Source organism: Falco cherrug, chromosome 14 (assembly GCF_023634085.1).
Source record: "Falco cherrug isolate bFalChe1 chromosome 14, bFalChe1.pri, whole genome shotgun sequence".
Taxonomy (NCBI): Eukaryota; Metazoa; Chordata; class Aves; order Falconiformes; family Falconidae; genus Falco; species Falco cherrug.
The window spans coordinates 10,284,154-10,305,120 of NC_073710.1; the positions used below are offsets into that span (position 1 = coordinate 10,284,154).

At 40.4% G+C, this 20,967-nt stretch overlaps 1 long non-coding RNA gene across 1 annotated transcript; it reads left to right on the top strand.

The window, feature by feature from the left end:
- The first annotated feature begins 132 nt into the window (after positions 1 to 132).
- LOC129737359 (uncharacterized) lies at positions 133 to 20,845 on the top strand. Its single transcript, XR_008735127.1, has 6 exons — positions 133 to 531; positions 956 to 1,270; positions 10,719 to 10,813; positions 16,779 to 16,818; positions 19,273 to 19,508; positions 20,692 to 20,845. It is a non-coding gene; the product is annotated as an uncharacterized LOC129737359 (long non-coding RNA).
- The last annotated feature ends 122 nt before the right edge of the window (positions 20,846 to 20,967 follow it).

Here is a 20,967-nt window from a genome sequence, read left to right on the forward strand (position 1 = left end):
GCAATTCGTAAACCCACCTTTTACAGATGGGCAGAAATAGGGACCTGCCCTTCCCTGCCTCCACCCCCCACCCTCCCTCCCTCCCAAAAAAAGAAAAAAAAAACGTTAAAATGAAGATGGAGCATTGGCTGTGATTTGAAATATGTCAAATTCCTGGATGCTGTGCAGAGCCCTGTTAGCCCACTAGGGATCTGAGGGACTTCCAAGACTAGGAAGGACCATGGTAGTAAAATGCATGCTCCACACACTTCATCCCCTGGGGAAGTAGAGGAGAGAAAACAGAGGTGAGATGTTGCTCATGTCAACCAGTGTATACAGGAGGGGGCCATGGCCCCATCGCTATGACCATCTAAAGAACTACTTTGAGTAGGACTTCTTGTTTCTGATTTAGGGGTGGGCAATAGCACAGCAGACACCTCCAAGGCCAGCTTCAGGATGCGACCCAGCATTGTCATCAGCCTGTCTCCAAAGCTGAGGTCTTCTTTCATATTTGTCACCAACAGCTGTTTAGCACCTTTCCAGATCAGCTGTGTAAGTGTCTATGTGTTGGTTTACAAGAAGAACTGAGCAAAAATTTTCATTTGAATCCTTTTTTACATTTGTGTTTGTGAAAAACAGTGAATCAGCAATGCTAAAACATTGTTAAATTGTTCTTGGCTGAACGAAGTTGCTCACACAGAGAAAGAAAGGTAACAAAAACATCCAGAAACTTCCTGAGTGTTTTACCCCCATGTTTTCCAAGGATGTCATTTCACTGTCTTTATTCCGTGTTTCATCCTGATGTTTTCAGAGCAGAAAATGTTGATTTTACTTGACTTTGTTCTTGGTTTTCCTTATTTTTTGTTTACTTTTTTTTTTTCATTTACTTTTAATCTAAATGAAAATATGGTTTGAAACAAATACAACATCCTCCTCCTCGAAGGATTTCTTATCTAATCTTCCATCTTATCAACAGGTTTTGGGGAAAAAACATATTGGCTTCCTTCAACTGCAGTTTATTTTATTGTGCTTGACCTGTCGTGGAGCAAAAAACCTCATTTACAAGCACAGTTCAGTACAGACCTGACCGCTCCAGGCTTCTCAGCCACATTTGCAAAAATTAAATGTTGCTGGGCAAGGATGCCAGCTCAGGGCTAAGCCTGGGTCAAACCACTCCTGCAGAAGGGAGGGAATAGGCAAGAGCTGACAATGGGATGAAGAGGCAGGAGAGCTCCCTGAAGAGGGAGGCCAGCGGCATGAGCTGCCCTGCCAGCATCTGGGCATGGGAAAGGTAAGTCTGATGGTGGGACCCTCGTAAATGCTATTGCCATAAAACCTGGGGTGCCACTGTATGGGGTGCTGTAACCAGTGCCGGTGCTCGTGGACGTGCGTACTTCTGTGCTAAATTTTGGGGGTGGAGAAAACAAAATTATCTCCGTGCCTCTTGTAATATACAGCCTTGATTTATAGGTGGTGTTATTATCTATCTTCCTTTATTATACATTTTTAAAAGCCTGCATATGACTTCACCTTGGTCTCTCTGCTGCTTGTAGGCAGTACTCAAAGGGAAAGCTTCCTTCTCCTTACTGTATGAGTTCATTTTGGAAAACAGAAACAGGACATGGGAGGAATCAAAATTTCACCAGCTAAAGGGGGGTTTAAGGGTCGATATTTAGGTTTTGATTGTTTGAGATACTTGCACGTGACAGGTTGGCCTTGCTGGCCTGGCTTGTACAGGAAATCAGTTAGGCATTTATGGGTGCTCTTGCCTTGGAGAAGATGTCAAAATGATTGTAGCCCATTAAAGACAGTCTAATATACCTTGAGGTTAACTTACACACTGGTGATGAGTATGAGGATTTCCATAATTGTTTGGCAAGTATCCTTTCTATTTGTGTAGCCAACTATTGATATTCATAGCATAAAAACTGGTTATTCAGCTAAAACCCCTGTGCAATAAATCAGTGATAGTCTATCAAATGTCTCAGTCAGCCTGTAGTCATTACTATCTCCCCCCCCACCCTCCCACCCCCCCCACCCCAGTTTGGAGACATTTGGAATGACTCAATTTCTCTAATCTTGTAGCATTCCTTCTGTCTTTAGAGGGGAATTTGTAATTGTTGAATTATTCTTGGCCATCCTTCATTCGGAATTTATGTTGTAATTTCAGCAAAAGCCAGACCTTGTACGGCAGTTTTCATCTTTTTCAAGGCTGCTTCTATTTCTTGAAATGCTGGAGGGTTTCCAATTATTCCTTCTGGTCGCTTTGGATGTGAATTGTAACAGATCATCCCAGAGTCGTGGTTCAACATTGTTAAGCTTATCAATATAAATATAATGTTAAACCCTTTTTAGATAATTGGGGCTAGGTGTGAAAATGTGACCAATTTATGCATAAATTGGTCCTACACTTCTCCTTTTTCCCTTATCAGAAAGAATCTCATCATGAACGGGTTTCAGACTGTTCCTTGTCAGGGCTTCTTCTATACCTGTTAACGGTTGATTAGGTTGTTATATCACATTTCAATACCTGCTTAACCTGATGCCAGTCAATTATGCAAACAAAATTCATTAAGGCAAACAGAAGTCTCTGAGCTGGAATTGTAAGGCAAAAAAAAAAAAAGGTTTGATGCATCAGCTCCTACTGTATGAAACAATGAAGCCTTATAAATCTGTATATTGGACGAGCACTTGATCATAAGTAGAACTGAAAATGAGGGGTGAAGTAACAAGAAGAAGAGCCTTTATACCCACCCTTTCATGCCTGTTTGTGTGAGGATTTACTTGCCAGCCACATGTGCACGGCAGAGGGCAGTTGCAGGAGCAGCTGAATATGGGGCCTTACTGGTTTATGTCCCATTTCCAGTTGGTGTTTGCCGTAGCATTTCTTAAAGCAGTTTATCTTTTCCACGGTGCTTATTATGTTCATAGGAGGCAGGTTGTGTAGCCTATCATTATGATGAAGTGAAGTTTAAAATTACATCGGGAGCCTGCTTAAGGACCACCGTATAGGTCCAGGGAGAGGGCTTGTCCAGCCTGCTCAGTCCTGACTCAGCCCAGGTGCTCCATTATTCATGCTGACGAAAGCAGGGCATCAGGAGAGCTTGCATGGGCACAGGGCAGCGCTGTGCTGGGGAGGGGGCAGCAGCCAGGGATGCTGCCTGGCTGCTGGTGAGCTGGGCTCCAGCGCTTTGGGAAGGGGCACAAAAAACACCAGACACAATGGCGAGGGAGGAGTGAGAGAAGGATTTATCTGGTAAATTATGCTTTCAGAAAAATTGAGAGGGTTAGAGCAGGAGAAATTTTGCATTCAAACACATTATTTCTGGATTTCTTTAGTAAGCATACTTAGAGCAAGGCAAGTGCATTGGAAAACGTCTTTTCCTACTCATCCAGTGCCTGCTTTGGATTTATGATTTCAGGCTTGTGAATACCTTTTTTTTTAAAAAAAAAAAAAAAAAGCAGCATTTTATTTTGGTAATGACTAGTCTTTTGATTTAGTATATAAAAAGAATGCCATCTTAGTATTAACTATAACAGATAAAAACAGGACTGTGAAAGAGAGGGTGTCCCTACTTACTAAATATGTAAGTCCGCATGTAAAGACCAGAAATACCACCTCTTACAACAGAATCACAACAGTAATCTGTCCCTTGTTAGAATACATCTGTTTTACTCCCTCCATTTCTACTTTTAGAGAAGAGGGAACTGGGATTGAATTTGTCTTGATTCTAAAACATCTATACAAAAATATCAAATAAACCGTATTCTCAAACTGTTCATGTTCTTTAATTTTTTTCTGTTAAGACCTTACCATGTTTTAATGCATTGTTCTAAAGGGCATCATTACCCACTCCCTAATATTACTCCTTTTTGGCCAAGAAAGAGGATTGTTTGGAGATACAGCCACTAACTTGGTGGCTATGGTAAAACTCAAGAGCAGAACATTTCTTTGCATACCTTTATTTATATAAATGATCCCATGCCTAAGCAATTTCAGCATCACCAGTGTGCACACATACACACCTAAGCCCAGGGGCACAGTTTCAAAGTTGGGATTTCATACTGCGTTGGATATTTGGCCCACGTAGTTTAAGAAAACAGAGAATCTGGCGATATGCATTTAATAGCAATATAAAAATAAAACCCAATAAAAATAATGAGAATTATATTTCTATTGGGAGAACATTAAAGTCATAATGGTGCAAATGGGCTTTGGATAATTGATAATACTGATGCAGAAAATTATTTTCACTTCCCCCTCCTTTGCAGTAAAATACAGCTTCATTTAAAGAGGAAAAAGATTTTTTTAAATGTTTTTTTTAGTTGTTCTGTTGACGAACAATAACAGGGCTTTGACAGGCATCACTTGGTAAACCTCAAATCCACATTGAAAATGAACATACGAGTTTGCTGTGTTGGCATCTAGAGCAGCAGCATGACTGGTTCCACCCTGGGAACCGTGGGATGGTGAAAGTATGTCACATCTTGGCTTCAACCTTGCTGATCACTGCAAACCCGAGTAAAGGATAATCATTCTTAATCTGTGGTTTTACTGAACCAGTGTCTTGCTGCTGCTGCTGCAGTTCTGCTGCAGCTGTGGAGCAGGAGACGGCTCCCTCAGCTGATTTGCATTGAGTCTTACTGCAGTTATCTTCCTTTGGCAACACATGGCCCAGAGCCCCTGGGGAAGAGGAAAATGAGGCTGTCCCATTTCTCTCCTGCCACCACCATAGGTAATGGGGCTTCATCTATTTAGTGCTGGGACAGCAACTTGTAAGGGTGCTGTGGGAGGTGGAGTAAAGGATGCTCTGGTCCTCTGCATTTTTTGACATCACTGGTTTTACTCCATCACTTATTAACCTGTCTGCATCCAAATGCCACCACAAATTAATGAGGATTTGTCAGGTATGGCATCTCAAGGCATCTTTATTTACAAAGTGAAAACCTTCTATTTGGGCTCAGGGGTGGTGAGGTAGATATGCATGGTTTTGTCCTAGTTAGACTTCTGTGAGACCCATCTTATTAGCACGTTCCCTGCAGTCTGTCTTCATCGTAAAGCACCAAAACGCAAAGTAGACAATTTTGACTAATGAAAGAATGTTTCAAAGTCTGTTGTATGAGAAGAGAATATTTTTGCGGTTTCAGGGTAAGTGTAGACTGAAGTGGGCAAGCGCTTACACAGCCATGGAGTAATGGAAAACAAGAGCAGGTGGCAGAAGTGCCAAAGCAAAATATATCCTACAAACAAAATGATCAAGAAAGAAATTTCATCCAGGCCAGCTGGACTGGCCAGCTAGTCCGTCTGGAAGGGACAATGTTCTTCTGCTCAAGAGCTCACCAGACTATATTTAATGTGGTTGATTCTTAGATTAAGTCTCTAAATATTCTGTTTTCTCCAACAAAGCAAAAGGAAGCAGTAGTCAGCATAGCTGAAATTTAAAACATAGACTTGGACAAAAAAAAAAATATTTCTCTGTTTGTTTCTAGTGTTGGAACAGAAATCTTGTAATTTCTTTAGATACTTTAGTCTTTCTGTGCTTTGATTTCCTCAGCTTAAAAAGGGATACCTCTATTTAGTTGCTTGGATTGTTGCACAAATGATCGTTGCACTGAAACTAAGATAATGTAATATTTATAAAGTATTTTCAGACTATTGAGTAGTAGACAATTTGGAAACTTCTTCTGCTGTTCTGAATCTTAACCAGATCTTTAGTTTCTGTCAAGGAATGTCTCTTCCTATTTTAAACAAGGAAGTGTTTGTGGGGTTATGCTTATGAATCAGTCTGTATTATGTTGGTTTTATAATTGAACAAGTTAAAGAAAAGATTGGAAATGTGTTACTGAGGCAAAACCACCAATCATAAAATAGGATAACCAGTGGTGTCACTAGAAGTGTCACTGTCACGAAGACTCATGGCATTCTACTGGGGTTTTGTTGTTGATTTTAACAATGTAGTTGGGTGTAGATTAAATGTTCTACCTGTTTGGGGTTTTCTTAGCTATAATATAATGTGCTAATCATTTCAGCCATGCTTTAACAGAAGATCAACGTGGTTCTTTAAAAGTATAAAGAAGATCGGCTATGCATTACAGCACGCCAAGTCACCAGTGTATGGCCCTTTCATGGGATTTAGTTGATACTAGTAAAGGAATACCAGTAGATAAGATAAAGTACCTTTGTTTTTAAAATGCATATCCTTTGATAGCAAGCTTCTGCTCGCTTTGGGTATGTTATCAGTCATACTGCTGAGGGAGGGGGGATGTGTGTGTGTGTGTTTCCATGTCTACTGCTATTGCCTTTGTTATTGCTGCATTACTGTTATTGCTGTTATTACCCTTTGTGGATAAAACTGAAAAATATACGCTATGAAAATAACAGTACATACATGGCAGCTTTTCATCCTGGAGTGCATATAAAGTAATGGTTCAGACCAAGCAATAAAGGGTAAAAAGAAAAGAACAGGTACCTCGTGCAAATATCCTGTCGTTTGCTGGCAACAGAAAGTGAGATCTGGTTTCCCCTTAGAGCTTCTGGTCAAGCTGCTTAAGGATAACTTACTCGGTGCTGTTGGAATTGCTATTAGTAACTGCCCATGAAATGTGATATAAGCTATATAGAGCAACGACATTCTGAAAGGTGAGTATTGCAATATCTCACCAGGTCCCTGCTGTGTCCAGTGCCACTGCTGCAGGCTCTGGTGCCACGTTATGGACTCACGAGTGATGGCAAGTGTGGACTGACAGATAAAGCATGGAATTTAGCACAAGGAGAAATCTATGCTCGAATCTTATTGCAGCGTGTTATCCGACTCCATTGACTGCAGCATGTGACTGAATTAAAGTGAATGATGAAATTATGTACAGTCGTTTTCATAAGCAGAAGTCAGTTACAAAGTGCTTCCAGATGTATGTTTAATGTATTTCTGTTTTATTATGGTGTCTATTTGATGTACGTGGTACTGACTAAATGGTTAAAAACACTGCAATGTGTACAGAAGTATATTGTACTCAATTTTTTCCAAAAGTGTCAGTGTTGATAACTAAAAGCTGAAATACTGCAATCTAATCAACAGTGCTTTTATGGGCCTATGAGCATAGGCTTTTAACATTTGGGTAACTCTACTGTTTGTAGACATAAAAATAAATGGCCCTAAAATTATTTTAGGATTGTAGGTTTAATATAGGGAACTAGATAAAGCTACAAAAATAAATCAGAGTAGAATTATTTCTGGCATCACATCTGCCAGGCCCATCAAGAAACAGATATTTTACATGCCTACTTCATGAGATGCAGGAAACCAGCACTCTGCTCAGCTGGATTGGTCAGGTGGACTCACAAAATTTATCTCCTTGGCTCTCTGTTTTCTGATATCTTATTTTATGGCCTATAGCCATACTCTTCTGGTTTAAGATCCTATCAGATGTCACAAACCACACTGTATCCAGAACAGCCAATACTTAAACCCTTCAAGTCCAAGCGCAGGAAATATTGCAAGAGAATAGGTGGGTATCACTCTTCTTTCAGAGTCTGTAATGGGCAAACGCTCCATCACACTGGTATCAGGCACTGTATGTTCTAGGCACTTGGTTATGGTTAATATGTAAAACGGGAGTTTTGACTCCTAAAGATACATAACCCGTTTTCTAAAGGAAGAAGGCTAATCTAAAAGTCTTAGCTTCACCGAAATTTCAGTATTGGGGTGCGTTGTTTTCTTTTCCTACCTCACATTTCAACATTAATGCAGTTGAATATGGTGCACTTTCTGTGCTCAGCACAGTAGGGTCATGCTGAAAGTTCCTTGGCTCAGTGTCGCAGTCCTCTGGAGTCCACAGCAGTGGACTCTGTGGTTGTCAGCGGAGCCAAATTTATCACGCGCAGGGAGCCGGATTCTGGTACCAGAGGCTGAGCGTGGTCCAGGCATTATGTACTCTCTGCCATTGATGATAGTAAGAAGTTCTCAAAAAGATGCAAGCTCAAAGCATATGGTTTTAGGCAGTGACTAAACTTCTGGTCATTAACATTATTTATTCCTGGAGTGTGTGATCATTACATCTCTTATCACTCTGTGGGATAATATTGCATAATGTTTGTCTGCTGGTTTGGTATTTAAATTTTCTTTTTTTCTGGTGCCTTTTTTTTTTTTTTTTCTTTCTTTTTCCCCTCTACATTTCCCTCAGGGACCAAATTCTGATTCCTCCCAGGAGAACCAGCTTTCCACTTCTCCTTCTCGTCTGCTAAGATTATTAGCAATTTAGTAGGTAATGTTAACATGTACAGAGTGTAACTGACCCTAATTAGATGAAGGAGGCTACAGCAAGGGTGAAAAATTCAGTTTCTCACAGGTGGTGTTGTACAAATTTGGGTTTGTAGGCAAAAAATCTCAACAAATAACCATTTATAGCAAGTTGATGTATAGAAATTTCTCTGCCACATGAGTGAGAACTTAGACTTTTTTAAATTAAGAAAAAATCAATTTCTAAGGAGTCTGAAATGTGACTACGTTGGATGGGCTTATTTTGCTCCAATGGCATAATGCTTTAGGTTGCTGCTACATATAGATTAAGGTATATTTAAAATGCATCTGTTTTAAATTAGCCATGCAAATAATAATTTCTGAGCTCAGGAGTGATCATCATGAAATGGACAATTGGGCTATTTACTCTGATGTAATAACCCTTGTAGTGAATGGTGCCTAATTCTTCAGTCTGTAAAAGATCCCAAAGTTTGCAATGGTGTATGAAGCCATACGTAATGGCATGTTTGAGGAGCACACACAGCAGTGTGCATGATGATTCTGTTCCTCACACTGAATAAGCCCCATGCCCCATGGTTCTCATCAACTTTCTTTTCTCTCTTTTCTCTCTTTTCTCTCTTTTCTCTCTTTCTCTTTTCTCTCTTTTCTCTCTTTTCTCTCTTTTCTCTCTTTTCTCTCTTTTCTCTCTTTTCTCTCTTTTCTCTCTTTTCTCTCTTTTCTCTCTTTTCTCTCTTTTCTCTCTTTTCTCTCTTTTCTCTCTTTTCTCTCTTTTCTCTATTTTTCTTCCTCAGAGGAGCTCACAAGTTCAGTGTCTGGTAATTTGCTTGAGAAATTTAATTCATTTTTACCAGGATGTTATTCCTAGTACATTAGCTTCCCCTCTACTGTGCAATTCACCAGATGCATTCAGTTGTTTGTGGTTGGGGTTTTTCTGCTGACTTTTGAGAACAGGGAGGAGGGAGTGAGCGGGGCAGCTGGAGGTGATCATCCCCTCGGGTAACTCACAGCTGGAGATGGGCCACCAGAGCAATGGACTGAGCCTCTGAGCTGGGAAGGAGAATCTGCTTGCTGAGCCCTGTTTGGTCCTTAAAATCCCTGAAGCTGACAGCCTGAGAGTGAGGTGGGAACCTCTGTCCCAGGGGAGACCAGCTGGGCCACTGGGGTTTGGTCCATTGCCCCTTCATGGTGTGGAAAGCCTGCAGGAGCACCTGGGTGAATTGGGTTGGGATGAATGAGGAGGTCAGCCTGTGAATGTTGTGGCACTAAACCCTATGCCGCTGTGTGTTGTAGATCCATCTGTTGAACCCCTCTGCCTTGCCAGAGGCTTTTCTTCCCTACTTGAGAGGGCCAGAGCTTAGTCCCCATGAACTCAGTGGATGACCGGATGAGCAAAGTGAATCAATACAAAATGCAGTATGAATTTAATATATGTAAGCCACACTACATTTTTAAGCAGCTATATATTTATTGTAGTGAAGAGTAACAAATTACAGTACCACTAGAACACAAAAGCTTATGGCATTCCATTATTCTTAATTAATAGGTAAGTGCAAGCCTTTTTTATTTATACTGGAGGAGATCTTATTACTAATTTGGTTGCAAATGTATCTGTAAAAAGGGAAAAAATGTATATCTATTTATTTTGCTAGTTTAATAATAGAGCACTCATTCTTTCCTTTTAGTTTTTTGATCGTTGCTTGGTTTGCAATCAAATATTAGCATGCTGGTTTTGCATACATTTAAAAGTTGTCCACTCTTCAATAATGAAAACAAACGTGTTTGTAACAAACAGAAAAAGAACAACCCAACAATCAAAACCCAACAAATAAAAAATACTTGGAATCTAAAATGAACACTAGAAACAATAATGTAAGCACAGGTTCCCTGGGTTCTTTTACCTCGGGTCTGGTTCACAAATCTATCATAGGAATGATCAGTAGATCGTAATGGAGAGAAGCATACGTATAGATAACATATGCTGTCGACTCATTCAGTGGTCTTCCCTCCCTTCCATGTAGGTAAGCAGATAGACACAGGTCTCCACAAAGCCTACAAGTCTTCACTTGGAGCTTCATTTTTAATTCTGCAGAGGTGAAACCAACTGTGTCAAGTAATTTTTATCCTTTAACAGAATTCAACTATTTCATAATTAGCAATTACTGTCTTTGCATACTTTCCATATTAAGATCCCAAAGCTCTTGGGAAAATTTAAACTGTGTCTTAAAAACCAAAAATTTATATTTAATATCTTGATTTTTGGTTCAGCTTCCTAAACAGAAAGAGCTGTTCCCATGTGGTATCAGTTGGAACTGGGGAAGCTCGCTTCTGAGTATTAACTTACTTTGCTAGATGTTGTATGATTTGGAAGGTGGTCTTCAAGATTCTATTGAAAAAAGGAAATAAATATGAAAGAGTTAAGATATTTAGTTAAGAAATAAATAGCATTCTCTTAATATTTAATTTTAATTTTATTTGATACAGGCAGCATAACAGATTTTGACAAATACCATGAGAATATGCTGTGATGGACCTCATGTGCTAACAGAAAATGGCAGGAGATACCAGATCTTCTGAAGGTAGGCAGTGGAATCATTTTAATTCTCAGAGCAACCAAATAAGAAGTTTTACTCAGAGGTAATTGTATGTACACCATTTTTCTGAATCACTTTACCAAATCTCTTTTTAAATGGGTATGCTGGTATGGAGGTGGGGGACTAACTTAGGTTACTAATATACGAAAACTTGTGCCAAAATCTGTGCTTGTCATGTGACCTGGAAATTGTATGCTAATACCACTGACTACAACTTAGATGTAGATCTTAAAATTCTTGTAGTCTCCATCTTTGAAGCATTTGGATATTTATGCACTGAGCTATGATGATTTTGTGTAGGATGCTGCTGTCGGTGGCCTATGTTGTGGTAGCTATCCAAAATAGCCCATGTCCTCCTAACTGGCCTCAAAACCCGCAAATTTTTTGAGGCCATTTTTATGGGCTGCTTAGAGAAAGGATGTATGGCCAGAGATGCTTGGAGAAGGTCGGGGTTTTATGGCTAAGGAAGTGTGAGGCACTTACTAATTTTAAAAGTAGTCCTTTGGTATCTTAATCTGTCCTCCTCTGCGAGGAATAGGTGGCTGAAGGACTACAGTCCCAGTGGCTTGTAGCACCACTGTTTGGTTAGAAAAGGCCTGATAAGCCATTTTTGTCTGTGTGGTGATGGGGAAACTGCTTAAAGTAACATCACATACAGCAAACAAAACACGCAGCCCTCTCCCACGGAGCTTTCCAGGACTTACTGCTGGGACTAAACATTAGAAAAAAAAACCTGTAAAACTTTATCAAGAGCTGATAATTGAAAAGATGACACAACCTAATTTGAGAAGGGTTATATCTTCACGTGCCCCACACCTGTGTAGTTCAAAATAGTATACAACTTGTCCCTTTAACTTCAGGTGTATGTGTCTTGTCTGGTTGTTGGAAGTGACTGTGTACAGGCAGAGCATAATTGGCAGCCTGTGACATCCCTGTCTGCAAGTGTCTCTCTAAATGCAGTGTATTTCAGCCTTTATCTAGTGATGGCTGTTACCTGAGAGAAGCCCAGGGCCATCTCAAAGGGCTTGTAGCGGCTAATTGTGCCTGTTAGGACTAGCAATTAGCTGGGGATCTCTCCACTAGGCAGCTCCGACACCCACTAGCTTTCAGCTTTTTTCAGTTCCTTTCAGTTAACTAGCTGTGCCGCGCAGAGGAGACAGGGACAGGTAGGCAAGTGTGCCGTCATGCTCAGGAGGGAAGGGGAAGAATGTGTGCAGGACTGCTGGGGAAAAAATAGACACTGGATTATAATAATACACCAAAACATGACCTGATTATTACAGAAACAAAGCAGCAAGAGACCTGTCCCTCACTTATAGGTATAGGAAGCTATAGCTGGACCGCTTGCACAGGCTACACTTCAACTTTAAGAAAACAATAAAATCTAATTACGTATAGGTCATAAAAAAGATCGCATACATATGGTGGTTGCTGGTTACCATGGTGCAAACAATGGTTTCAATGGAAACATGAAGCAGAACATCGGAGAATTAAGATAATAAATCAGTTTCATTGAATAATAAAGCTTTGCACTTACCCATTAATTAAGGATAATCGTATGCCATAAGCTTTTGTGTGCTAGAAGTAATGTGTTACACTTTACCATAAATATATAGATGATTAAAAATTCAATACACCTTACAGGTAGCAAATTAATACCATCTTTCGTATATATTGCTAAAGAAAGACGTAAGCATTCTTTTTGCACATTATTTGTTTGATTGGGATAGAGCGCTTCAATTATCCAGCGGAATTTGGGGTTTTGATAGCAATTGGAAGACTTGAGAAAGTCTGCTTCTTGAAATCTTTGTAAAAATCTTTAAAAATTGATGGGATAATTCAAAGATATCTACGAATGTTCAAAAAATAGGCTGGGCTGGTCTGCCACATCTGGTTTCCAATAGTGAATTGAGACATGCCGCATAATACAGCACACCGTAACACAATACACCCTGATCTTGTATTGACCCTTCCACTTGATACATCTTTAGGTGCTTTATAATCCCTAACAAATGTACCTTAAAATCCTATTGAACTGTGTAGGCAATTGAGAACAAATGTCTTCAGACCAGAAATAGCATCTGATTCTTGGACCAAACAAGAGAGACCATGCCAGACCCGCAGTGTGCAGACTAAAGGATGTGAAGGTTTCTGACTACTCCTGTGAATCAAGGGCAGAGAAAATCTTGGGAGGGAGTGCAGGGCATCAGACCTGTGGAGTTTACTCCCTTTCTCAAATGAAAATGAAATATATGAAACATTTGTAAAATTACATCGTTAAAACCCTGCTCCTCTCAGGACGACTTCTTCCCTTTATCTCTAAAGTGGTGTTTGCAAGGTGAGTTTTCAGGTAGGGAAAACAGAGTCTCAGGCTGAACGGGTGGCCAGCACAGGGCGCGCGGACCCCAAATCCTGCTCCCTGGGCTCTTGCCCAGTGCTCTGTGGAGCAGCCCAATTCCTTGGCATAGAAATAAAGGTTCAGCAACATGCACAGGCCATTTTTCTTACTGTTAGAAAGGAAACAATGAAGGTCTTGGCTTTTTTTCCCCCTCCATGTGGAAAGTTATGTATTTGCCTTTATTTCCCTGTCTGTCTTTCTCAAATTATGCCTCACCATCTCTCATCATCAGATCCTTTCAGCTTAAAAAGATGCATTTTTAAAAATTATATTTTAGGAAAAATACTGAATAAATGGAGGCCTACAATGCATCAATGGTCAAACCATCCCAGGCTGCCCACTGTAAAATGCACAAAGCTGGCAAACAGATGGGCTGACCAGCTCACTGGGCAGAGCACTGGCATTTCAGCTCCGGGATCACAGTTTGAGCCCAACTTGAAGGAATAAGAAAAATTAATCTGGTGATCTGAGTTCAGCTCCTCCTGCACAAAACCATCACACACAATTCAGTAGAATTTTGACTAGTCACTCGAACAACCTCTGCTTAGAAGTGTGGCTTGGTTTACATGCAGCTTGAATTAGTCACTCGAACAACCTCTGCTTAGAAGTGTGGCTTGGTTTACATGCAGCTTGAATTTTCTGGTAGATCTGATGAAGGGAATTCCTGTACACTGCAAACTGGTTGTACAGTAAGGGCAGTGTGAAAGGAGCATGTGCTGCTAACAGCACGTCAAACCTTGCCAGAAGGCACAGAAACAGCAATGCTTTAATGCTTATCAATACATGAATGGATATTTCCCCGAGTATTAACCCAAACTGTGGAGATGTATGCTGAAGTGTGTAAAACATGCGCAATGCAAAGAGCGAGTGAAAGCCTTTTGTCAATTTTCAAAGGAGAGGTGAGAGGGGAAAAAGAAAAATATGAAGAGAAACAAATCCAAATCCTTCCAAACTGAACTTAAGTGTTAAACATGACCTTTGGATTTAAGAACCACAAATTTTCACAGGAAGTTGAAAACACACTGGATGGGGGAACTAAAGAACAGCAGGAACAGATGCCATTATTTGGCACACAGTAGGGAGAGAAGCGCAGAAAAGGCAGTCTCTGCAGAAGACGTTTTCCTTTAACTCTCTTTGTTTTCTCTTGGGGAGATAAGGGTAGGCACCGCATGAGATTTTCTCCTTACATCAAAAGGCTTGTGGAAGGGGAGGAAGGGGAAGTTTAAAAATGTTTTAAGAACCTGGTCATAAAAATTTTCAGTTATCTGTTTTACAGCAGAGGATGGTTTGGTTTGTGAAGAGGGGAAAACACTGAGCAGAAAGCCTGGGAGGAATTTTTTTAGATTAACTGCAACAGCCACTTGCTATCAGGGGAGGAAGGACCTGGGGAAGGGAACTAACAGTCTGCAGTCTTTGTTAATTAGAGGTATATATTCATAAAGAAAGCACATGTGAAGTTCATGGCATTGCCAGCTTATGGGACGGGGGGACGAGCTTGGCTCCCAGTGGGTGAGCTCACCCTGTCCACGGCTGCTGGGGCTGCGGGGAACTGCTGCAGAGGGGAGACAGAAGCAAATGCCATTTACTCACCCAACTGGAAGGCAGTCTTGAAGGCATATAGATGAATCACCCAATGTAGTTTCATTCAGCTTCTGCATTGTTAGGAGCATGAGGTGAAAACGAAAACCACACCTCTCACTTTCCTGGGACTGTCACATCCTTTGAACCATGGGAGTGTGTCCTGAAGTGCTGCTTCGGCCGCTGGGAATGGAGCAAGCTCATTGCACCACCAGGTACCCACGGAATCCGAAGGTTTATTGATTGGGTTTTAGTTCTGATTCTGATCTGATGGAGAGTAGTGGACCAAATTACACTAAATGTAGTAAGTAGTAGAGGACGGATACCCCAGATGGGTAGAGCAACCATTCAAAGACATTATTGAACAAAATCACCGTTCACAATATTTTGTAAAACCTAGTCCACTTTGTGACCCTTGGTTTACATGTCAGAGGTTGAATACTTCTGCCAGGGATCTGATGACATTTCTTGTAGTAGTCTTTGTTCAGAGGCTGTGGGATCAAAGAGTCACTAATTAGTGGGATCTCTCTGGGGGGAAGGAGGGAGAGATTATTACTCTGCTTCCACTTTTGAAGATAACACTTAGGTATAGTGGTAGCCTATCTTTACCAACACTTTCAGTATACAAATTTAAGTTTTAATGACCCTATAAGCATACCTAGTTCAAAACAAAGCACTGGCAAGCAAAGATAAGTTGCAGGGGATAAGAACAAGAAAAAAAAATAAAAAAGAGGATTATTGTGAAAGTCAAAAAAGCATCAATCAGACTGTGTATCAGGTTGTTCTTAAGACTGCTTATTTTTTAAATTCCTGAAGCTTCAGAGGGGAGACCAGTGGCCTTACTGACAAGGACTAAAATGTTTAACATTGGGGTCCCTGTTTTTGTAGCACCCACAAGTTACAAATTGGCACAGGTTGTTCTGAATGTCATGGTGGAATGAGACAATAGGACAAATCTATACCACAGAGAAGGATCAGGCCAACCATTCATTAGCAAAGAGCAAGCAAAGAGCCTCATCATTTTCTGAGTGCACTTCCTTTATCATATTTGGCTGAGATAAAACTCTTTACTAAAATTGTATGTTGCATTTTCCTAAGTTTTGCTCTGAACAAAACTGTCTTCCATGGGTGCAGGTGCAAAGATGTATGTCTCAGATCAGCCTGCCAAAGGTGCACACACAAAACAGCTTTGAGTATGTAAATGAGGTAAACACATGTTTCCCCATCCCTTTATGGAGCTAATTGGCAAATGCAAGTACGTGATTCGTGCTTTGAAGCTGTAAAATTCTTAATTGTTTATATTTAGGCACATGCAGCCCTATTGAAATTTATGGTGTTACTCACTTGCTTAAAGTTTTAAAACGTCACTAATGTGATCTGGAAAACACAGGATGCAAAGAAGCTATACATAGTCTTTGTGCAGTCAGCCTCACAGCACTGGTTTCCCTCCTCATAAGGTGTTAAATCCTATAAATATTTGTTCATACATAGCTATTTTTTACATGGCATTTCAAATGCAGCTCAGTTTTTACTACCTGTTTAGTGGGTTTTAAGGCTTCAAACTTAAGAACAGGTCAGTTGTGGTAGCAGCCCAGGCGGTGTGTATCTCTAGGGAACAATGCTTATATGAGATGCCTAAGGTTAGGTAAAATAGGTATAATCTGTACCTAAAGCTTTTAAATTAATTTTTACATGTCCTCTTACTTTAAGTATATGCATAGTCTGTTGGATGTGATTTGCATGACAGCCTTTTTACATCTTTGCCAATGTGAAGAGGTGCTAATATGTGCTTTAATGCCACAGACCAGGAAGTTTAAAGTTGCTTTAAATGTAAATAAGAATTAGCCCTTTAAAATGCACTGGTGTAGTGGTATATAACACAGAGATAAGCAAAAATGCAGAGTGAGTAAGAGGACTCATACGCCTAACAATTTGCAGAAGAGGACCTTGAGCGAGCATGTTTCTCTTTTGCAGGCAAAACTTAATCCACAATTGAAAATGGAAGTGAAACAAGGTAAGCCATTTTGTTCCATGTAAAAATATTGGTTTTGCAGTAGTTTGTCATTTCCTAGATTTGCTCCAAGTCAAAACTGTTAGAGAATCAGAAATATTGGAGGCTTCTTGTATTTAATATGGCCTGGTGCCTTTTGTCATTTGAGGGCAAAAAAAACCAAAATGGCAATGGAAGCTATTTTGCTAATGTTTTTATCTATTCTGTGACTGACATCAATAATACATAACAGTTCCATTGACATTGCATCCTGTCCAATGGGCCCACTGACCTGATTCAATGTCAGACGAAATGCCTCGTACATCATAAACATACATGAATTCTCGCAGATCCATTATCCTCCCGCCCGGTCCAGGAGTGCCAGGGATCAATACGAAGCCAACAGGAGTTTGATTTCTTTTTCTTCAGTTTGTGTTTTCTTTTGCACTATGAAGAAGCAACTCCAGACTTTGCAGAATGTAACTGGGAGACCCCTACACATTTTATGAATACATGAATGATAATGATGTCAATAGTCGTTCAGATACTAGGCTGATAAGAGTGTGCTATACATACCCAGATAAATACCTCATACCTTGTCAGGAGAGCCTGCAAACCTGATATGTCATTCTGTCTTATTGTGCAAGAATATATGAATCACAATATTCCTATTAACATTGCACAAAGTCTGCAGTAGTTGCAGACTGCACCCAATGACAGTGCAACTTTTTAAAAATATGGATATTTAGCATGTGCCCCTGCTGTGATTTCATTGTCACTGAAAGCAAAGGGAATGTGAATGAAAAGTATTCCAAGGTTTTCAGTTGGTCCCCCTGAAGAGTGTACTGCAACGGTATATATTTGTTTTACTACTGAGCCTGTTTAGCAGTCAAACTGTAGGAAATTGAATATACACTTACTGTATAAAAATGATATGCTTGGTTAGTGATACTTTAGAAGAAATAAGTGCATCAATCATAGAATAGCAGGTTGTCAAGGCTTTATACTTAGGAAAAAACACAGAACAAAGAATGTAATGCATGTTGGGCACCTTTTTACAAAAGTTTCATGCTAAAGTTGATTTACAATAAACTCGTCCCTCCCTCTCTCCTCCCAAATTCTTCTAAAGAAATGTTCAAAGAAATCTGAGCAAACTATCATGCTCTCTGTTCTGACGTGTGTGTAATTACAAGATCATCCTCATTGTGAATTTTCTGTTTGGTTGATTTAAGAAAAAAAAAAAGGTGCGTACTCTTACTGCTGTTCTGTCATTCAAACTCAGAAGGGTAATTTTCCTCACAAGTTAACGGGAAAAAGAAGAAGAAGACAACTTAATAATTAGCATGGTTTAGACAGGGCCGGATCCTTGACAAGGAGCAGTGCCTGCACCCAGAGCTTGCTTTGGATGCTGAGCAGTTCCCAAGGCAAGCCTGCCTGCAGAGTTTCATTGTAAGTACTCTACCCCAAAAGGAGGGCTCCGAGAAGTGCACTGAAGCTGTCCCGGGCACCATTTTTGTCCGGTGGTTCTCCTGGATGCCTTGGTCATGCTCAATTTCCCGCCAGAGCCCTCTGAGATGTGCAGACCTGACACACAATCTGTACAATGCACAGGCTTTCTTGACAACATGTGAAAACCTACAGATTAAAACTGCCACGAAGTAGCCTACTGCTATGGCCCGTTGCATCCCTCTGCCTGATCCGGACCTGAAAGCGTGACACCGAGCCTGCTTCTGCCGAAATGCAAACTCAGATTCTCTGTTATGAAACAGCATAATGCTTCAGCTGGTAAAAAGATTCCTGGATTTCCATTTCAGCAGCTCTTCTCTCGCTCTCCATTTCTTCTTCAGGGCATCCATTCACCCGCCTATGTACGTGGCTCCCTTCATTATATGGATTTATGCTACAGCCATATGGCTCTAGTTAATCTGACAAGAGCTTTTGCTCCCTTCTAAGAGATCTGTTACGGAGAGGTAACCATACATTGTAATGAAATATAACACAAAGACAGGAAAGACCCTTTTATTTCAGCAACAGACAAAGACATCTTTTGAAGTTCACCTTAAATATCCTTAGTACCAATACAACCATCCTAAATATCAAGACAATTGCAGTTCATTTCAGTTGTTGGCCAATATAAAGTCGCAGTTCTTCAAACTTCTATGTCTAAATCCTTATTTAAGTGTTTCATTGGCCTGCCCATGTAATCGGTGCTTGCTGCTAGGGGGAACCAAAGCAAAGAAGCATTGATTAGGCTATCTCAAAGTTACTGAAATGCATACAGGACCACTAATGTCTCCTCATCCTTCTAGTTACTATGTGCAAAACTCCCTGTTTGGATTGTTGTTTGTCAGTAGTGGCATAAGAGCTTGAAAAGTTCAATGTTTCTTTCCCTTTCCAAGAGTAGAATGAGGAAAAGGGCAGACTCGACCAATTTCTTCTGCTAGGAAAAGAACAAAACCCTGTGAATTTTATCCATAGGTTTCCTGAGGAGAGGGGGCAATCTGGATGTGATTGCAAACACCCCTGCAGTCCCTGGGATCCATGAGCAAGGACCATGTGTGGAGAAGCAATAGTCCATTTATCATCTCAGTGCCACTCCAGCTTTTGGTACTTCTCACTTATGACTTCAACCAGAGCTGTTCCTGGGGAAGTGCCAAGACAGTGCTTCAAGGACAACTGTCTCCTCCAAAGCCCTCATTGCTGGGGAGACTCAGGTATGAGTCACAGTGATGACATCCTCATGGCATGTTTTTATTCCCCCACCTTAATCCATCTGGCTACGTGCGTAGAATGGAGTGAAGGCACAGTAAAAGTGCTTTATTGGTTTGACTTCCTAGCATTAAGCGGTTTAGTATGATGAAGGTTTACAAAATCTTTGTTATTTAATTTATCATTGTCTGGAAAAAATAATATTCTTAACTGAAACATATGGACATATTTGTGTGTCTTTTGGCATAGTAATTTCAGACTGGTCTTCATATTAATCACATTCTTGTTCATTTCAATCTTATCACAGGCCTTTAATTTCCCTTGAAACTAAAGAAACAAAACCCCAAAATCATTTTTTTCCAGGACCAAGCAGGTACATGTACAGGTATAGACAAGCTCATGTTGCACAAGAACGTAATGAAGACATCAGTAAAAGCAGAAAGCATCAGTTCTGTGTGCAACTGGGAAATGAACTTTGCATCTGGAAGGTATTCCTTTATCTCAGATTTCAGGGTCCAAGTAAGAGGAATTGAGAGGTCTTCTGCAGCAGACTTTTTAAGTGGAGCTTTCATGTAGTTTCAAAATAAATTGATTCAATGATATACCCGTTGGCTATCCTCTTCCCCCTCGCTCTTAGAAGGTCTAGGGTTTTGTGGTTTCATCCTTCTTATGGATTTCCTTTAGAGTCATTGCATAACAAATGATCCAGAACACCTTGCAAGGCGATGCAGAAGAGGGTGTGTGTGTGTACATATATATACATATAGCCCTTTGACACTGTCTTGGACTCTAATCTGGCTGAGGACTTTCGTGACCCAAACCCCTCATTTATATCCACCGTGAAAGGGAATTACAACTTTATAACTCTGCTAAAACTATGTCTAGATGAAGACCTTCACATTTTTACAGTGAGGTTAATACTGCCACTAAATTCTCTAATACTGTACAGACTAGTCATAGCCTGGTGTGATCTCCCAGTGAGCGTTATGTTATGTTGTAAACAGATTTTGCAAAGCTGCAAAACCTTGTGCACTCAAAAATTTCTGGATACCAGCCAGATTCTTTTCAATAATCCTAGCTGAGGCACCATGAGCTGAAGACCCTGGAGCTTGTTAGCCTTTTATGAAAATCTTGATAGCCTGGGAAATGAGTCTATGTACAGTTGATGAGTTCTTTCTGATGTTGTAGATGTTATGAATATACATCACAGATGTATCTACCATCAAACCTCGTTGGAAGGCTCCACTGAAGAGCAGCCGTGGACAGAGGAAAAAACCCAGCGCCAAGCCGGTGCGCAAGCAACACAGTGATCATTTGTTGAAGCTCACCAGGACAGTCAAAGCCTAAAGGTAAGAGCTCTGCATTTCCATCATTGAGAACCATGCTCCATCCAAACATAGGAGGGTTGTATGAGGAATTGCCTAAGGAAGATGCATGGAAATCAGACTTTTAAAGTGTGCTATG